General features: G+C 41.4%; 1 long non-coding RNA gene across 1 annotated transcript in view; it reads left to right on the top strand.

Moving 5' to 3' along the window:
- The window catches only part of LOC309349509, a 362599-nt gene extending 357468 nt beyond the window's left edge, over positions 1-5131 (top strand). Inside the window, exon 2 of the long non-coding RNA XR_014159987.1 lies at positions 3328-5131. This is a non-coding gene — a long non-coding RNA (uncharacterized lncRNA). The remainder of the gene's footprint in view (positions 1-3327) is intronic.
- The last annotated feature ends 1131 nt before the right edge of the window (positions 5132-6262 follow it).

Here is a 6262-nt window from a genome sequence, read left to right on the forward strand (position 1 = left end):
AGTATCATAATGTTTTAATACAAACCTGTATGCAACCACACTTGGAATACTGTGTACAGTTGTTGTCAGCACACCTCAAAATTCATAGTGTAGACCTGGATAAGGGTGTAGAAAGGGCAACCCAAATGATCACTGGGCTGGAGCAACTCCCTCAATAGGAAAGGTGACAAGATTTGGGGCTTTTGAGTTTAGAAGAAAGGCAAGAAGGGGGAAGGACACGATAGAGGTGTGCAAGATTGCACAGTGTGGAGAAGACGGATTGACTGGGACTAGGACCCCAGGTCATACAATGAAGCTGAATGGTGGGAGAGACAGGGAACTCCTCTTTCAGACAGCCCATTGGTAACGGTGGAATTCGGTACCACGAGATATCATGATCACCAACTTGGATGGTTTTAAAAGGGAATTGGACAGATGCACGGAGGATAAGGATGTCAGTGGCTGCTAGTCATGATTCCTATTTTACTTCCAGTATTAGAGGCAGTATCACTTCTGAATACTAGCTGCTGGGGAAATACTGTTGCACAAAAGGATTCGTCACACTGCTCACTGTATTTCCCTATACACAATGCTATAAAATTAAAAATAGATGCTTGCATGTGTGAACAGACCTTCAGCTGCAATCTGTAGCAAATGACTTCCAGGGTTTATCCACCGTAAGCAGCTAGATGAACCATGTGCATTTACTGTGATACATTTTTAAAATGTCTTTTTTTACATGAAATCCATAATTTAATATGTTCTTTTCAGGCCTGTGTGGCTCTAAAAGCTTGATCTAAAAAAGACAGAGAGAGAGAGAGAGAGAGAGATTTCATTTTAGGCACAGGCTATTTCTAACAGACCTAAATCCTGCTTTCAGATGCTTTCACACAAACAGTCCCTTTACCAACATTGTTGGCTGACAGAATGAACATTCATACTTAACGTAGATTTCATGAAATTGCTGAATCACGACTGAAGCAGTTCAAGAGCCATAGCCTTGTCTTTTGGTTTTAATCACAAAACCTATTTAATTGGCAGTTTGGCATAGAGTTGTGGCACCTGCCCCATTAGCCATGCCGTTCTGTCTGCAGTTATTTCAGAATCTGTGTCAGGGTACTCTTAATCACACGGAAGCAACTACAGCTTCTGCTGACCTCAAGAGGGAATGGTGAAATATTTGTGAGCCCTGACTCACAGATGGGAATTGTCTCTCCAGCTCTGGTTGTCTGAATTAAAATGTATTGTGTTCATTCTCTCTTAGGGAGAAAATGTTGTTGAACCAGCACTGCTAGTTCATTTAGCTGTGTTGGAGTGTGGACGTCAGAGTCGTAGCAGAGCATAGTCCTTGGGGGTTGCCTCTTGAGCAAGGCTTGGGAAACTGAGGCCCGGGGTCCAAATACAGCCCCCCGCCCCACCCCACATGCCTCACTCCTCAGTGGCCCTGATTCATTGCCCCACTCGCTTTTGGCTCTGGCCCCACCCACCACTGGCAGGTGGCCCGCAGAATGTTACCCAGAAGCGAATGCAGCCTTCAGACTAATCAAGGCATTGGGAGCAGATTAGGCCATCTGCACCCTTCACAGTGCAACCCAAGATCTCTCTGTGCGCCACTCTCATTGTAGGGGCAAAGCACAGGGAACAGTTGTCGCCTTGCTCTTTGGCCTGTCAACATAAAGAGATCTGAAATCAACTGGATTGGCAGGCAACTGCTTCTCTGGGTACTTTTTGTCAGGTGAGAGGAAAGCAAGTGGAAAGAACAGTTTCCTTCCTTATCCCTAAACTGCAAAAAAAAAAATCAAAAAAATCAGAGATCTCCACTTGTTCTCCTACGTGTGAGTCAGTTACAAAGACCAGCAATGCTTTTATTTCGTTGATCTTGGCACACAGGATTATGACTGTCTATAAAAATGAAAAGGAACCAGTAAAAATAGATAGGGCAAATCATCTCTACTAAACTGTTTGTGGGTTGTTTTCCCTCTTTTAGCAGAGGCAGGCACCTCAGAAGCTTGCTTTGTTACGCCAGACTTTGCAATAAGTAACAATCTTATTTCAAGACCCTGGCAGACAATGGCATGTGGTTTTAACATTCTGTAAAGAGCTAAATTCTCTTTGGACTTCAGAAGCTATTTGAGGGGCGTTACAAAAAATAAATAAATTTTTGGGCTGTTTTGCCAGAATCAAAATAGAAATTGTGTGAAACTCATTTCATCATAACACTTCTGACGGTTAGTTACAATAGTAAGCTATTAAAACCACTCCTGCTTTTATTTTGGCTTACTTCCCTCAGCTTTTAAAACAATTCTGAGGTAAAACAGCAGTGTTTTGAAGGGACTACCATGGCTCCTGCCTTCTACTTTTTAGATCCCTGCTGCTGGTTAAAAAAATGATGGCAAACCTCTTTGCAGAGATAATATACTTTAAACACCCTACTTAACACAATTAGGTGTGCTACCCTTTTTCTTTTTTAGATCTTTAAGAAACTTTTCCATCACATTAATGCTACAATCATTTGTATGCATCCTGTTAGGCTGTCAGCCTGTGCTGCCGAGCATGAGATAAACAGATTAGCTATGCAAAATTTTATTTAGCTCAAATGAAAGGCTCCTTCAAATGAGACAAATTCTCTACCTGGAAAGCACATAGTGATGGGGTAGTCTGTCCCATAACCCCACATAATTCTTTCAAATTTGGGCACAGTGAAATTAAACATAAGTTTCCATCGCCGTCTGCATGCAATTTGCATTCTCTTCCATACACTAAAGTTACTTCCGTGTGTGACATATTGCATTTAAAAGTGGTTCTAGATGGGACTGGTTTTGCCCAGAAAGAGGCTGTAATGCAATACTTAGGAAAAGTTACAACTGCTGCTGTTACTTTACTTTCCATCTGGAGGAAATAAGTGCTACTGTTTATGCTAAGCAATGAATGTGCCGCCATTATAGTTAGAAACAATCTGTCAGTGTTCAACTTGTAATATGCTATGTAGAACAGAAAAAATGATGTGCTATTTTGCCCAGAGGGTTTTCTGTTTAAGAAAAGTTGGTCAAAACTGAGGGGAAAGAGGCAACTGTCAGCTTTAATGTCAATTTTGATACACAGCAGTGGTAAACAGATTAAGTGGTACAAGGAAGACAAACAGGTAGGTCTGTGTTAGTTCAGAAAAATTGTCTTTCTATTGTTTTTTCAAGTTTACTTATCCTCTGTGTGTTAAAATGTTCCAGCGTGCAAAAAGATATTTGTTCTCCAGATAGCCTCTATTTCTCTGGCACTCTGAAATCATAAAATTAATTGCTTGGCCTCAACCAGAGGTTTTCAACCTTTTGAGCCCACAGCTCCCTTGACCAGCTACATTCCTTCTGCGGCACCCCTTTGGGGCTCAGGAGCCCAGTTACGTCACCCCTTGCCTGCAGAGCTGGCAGCCTCTCACCCTTTTTCAAACACCCTCCTTTGTGGAAGGTTCCCTCAACCTCCTCTCCCCTCTCCTTGGGAGCTGGTAGCCAGGGCTGCTGCAACAAACAGCTGTGCAAGCCTTTGGGAGGCAGAGATGCAAGAGGGCATCAGAGAAGAGGGAAGGAAAGAGGGACAGAGGCCAATGTTGCCATTGGCACCCATGACCATCATTCAAGGCACCCCAGGGTGCCACAGCACACTGGTTGTAAACCACTGGCGTAGGCAATGAAACTGATAGGGAGCCTGCCTGGTCATGGTCACTCTTCAGTACTCTGCACATCCACCAGTCACTGGTAAGTGTGTCCTGCCACTGCCTCCACTCCTCTTGATAGGTGCAAGCCACTGAGCTAGACAGCCAGCTCAGCTAGGGAAGCAACGCTTCCTCATGGCTTGCCTCTTGCCCATCCGACCACCTGCCAACTCCAGACCATGGTTGCAGCAATCATCCTTGAAAATGTTTCTTCCAATAAAGTGGGTAGGAAGTTTCTACATTCTAAATCCCTTGATACATGCATGTGATTTGGCAGGACAACGTGTTTTAAACCTACTTTCTTGCTCTGTGTCCAGTTGTTATTTCCAGTTTTCCATTTGTGGCACAGTTATAGTCTGAACCACAGTGTGATCCCAGGAGTATGTGTGTGTGATATCATGTATGAACGTTTTGCTAGGTGGCGAGAGACTTTTAAGCATGTTGTGGCTCGGTACTTTAGATGAGAGCTTTTTCTGTGAGCTCCACTCTCCGGTGGATCCACTTCTGGGTACACCCCTGTATCCTATCCAGGTACCAGAATTCATTATTCTAATGCAATTTTTCTCCGCTCAAGGAATATAAGTTGCCGTATCATAGAATTTTAGAGTTGGGGGGATCCCTGAGGGCCACGCAGGAATGTTTTGCCAAATGAGGGGCTCAAACCCACCACCCAAAGATTAAAAGTCTTGTGCTCTACCAACTGAGCTATCCCCCATCTTTCACCTTCATCATCTGTCTCTTCCCCCACCCCACCCACCCTGTATATTAGATTTGCTTATTTCTTCCCTTCCTCGAAATTTTTTTCTTTCCTTCTGTTTCCTCCACTTCTTTCATGGTTATTCTCTCAGCAACTGTCTGCAGTTTTACATGGAGGCTTCAGTCACATTTTGGGGAACTATAGTTACGATACTAACCTGCACACAAGGCAAATCCTTTTTCTGAAGTACCAATTTGCCTCCTTTGGCTACCTCGCAGCTATTTCATCTAAAGTTGCATTTCTCAGCTTCCCATTTTGATTAGGATCTAGATCATTAGAAAGGTACTTTTAAAGGTTGTATTTATTCAGGAAATTATTGTAGCTAGTGACTCAGAAGAGATAACAACGTATGCCTGAATGTGGCATATTAAACAACAGCAAATTCCAGTCTTCAGCAGCTAGAAGATAATGGTTTGAGAAAAAGGATGGTGGAGATGACACACTGCCTCTGTGGCATGTTTTCTTATTTTTTAAGATGGAAAGCAAAATTATAGGCAAGTTAAAATATATGTTATTTTGTGAAACTGGCTGTGTATGATTACTGTGCACTGATTTATTTGTTTTTTAAAGAAACTTGGGTGGTATATTTTATTTATTTCTACAAAACATGTTTTTTTTTCCCGTAAGCAGATGCTGTCACTATATTGCACATTTTGAATATTTTTATATATATAATAAACTCTATTCTCCTATTTGGATTATGGTTTTATTTAGCCCTTAGAAGAATGAAGCACAATGAAGATTTCTGTTCAACAAGAATCCCTGCAGATACCACCCAATTCCCATAATCCCTAACCATTCCTAATTCCTCCAACGATCTTTGTCCACTGACACTGCAAACCCTTAGGGTGATAATTCAGCTCGGTATTACTGTGAACCAACTGAAATTAACTTAGTCATGTTAATTGATTTCAGTAGGTCTCCTCTCAATAAAACTTAGTTGAATACCACTTCATATTTTTGCATTACAACCCTATTCCAGATGGCACCAACCCTCAGATTTCTTTTAAGCAGAGTTCACATTTAGCAAAACCCAAAATGCATGTCTACACCGATCTAAACCGGTTTACCTGTCATTCCTCCTCCCACTGGGAAAATGTCATTCTCGGAGGCTGAAGGTGAGGGTAGAACTCCCAGCTCATCAAAAACCAATGGACAGGATTCTTTGGCGAGAACCTCAACTAGTGAAACTAGCAAAAGTCCAACAAATGCTTATATCCTGGATATGACATGAGACTTTAAACTTCATAACCATTTCTGGCCACATGGATCATATGCAAAAATGAATTTATTTTTTTATAAATATTTATTAAAGTTTTTAAATATAAATGCACAAACAATAAACAATCTTACTTCTGTCACAAACATAATTTCATCACTTCTTTGGACTCCCTCGCGTCTCCCGCTCCCATTTACATCGTTAAAAGTTTTTTCCAAACAAATTATCAACTTGTTTACAATCTCATGTCCACTCATTCAAATATAATCTAGCACTTCTTCTAAAAAAATTTTATATTTTCTTTTAGTCTCACTTATCATCAAATTTAAATCTAATTTAGTGGTGGCCAATTTTTTATAATCTAGCATCCTTCTTAACATTCAACCAAATTACAATGTTTTTGTAGATACATCTTGAATTTCTCCCAGTCTTCCTCCATCTTCTCTTCTCCCAGATCACGGATTCTGCCAGTCATCTCGGCCAGTTGCATATAGTCCATCAGCTGCATCTGCCACTCTTCCAGTGTGGGTAGATCTTGAGTTTTCCAGTTTTTTGCAATGAGTATCCTTGCTGCCGTTGTTGCATACATAAAGAATGTTCGGTC

The sequence above is a fragment of the Podarcis erhardii genome, assembly GCF_964252035.2.
Source record: "Podarcis erhardii genome assembly, chromosome: 9".
Classification (NCBI taxonomy): Eukaryota; Metazoa; Chordata; class Lepidosauria; order Squamata; family Lacertidae; genus Podarcis; species Podarcis erhardii.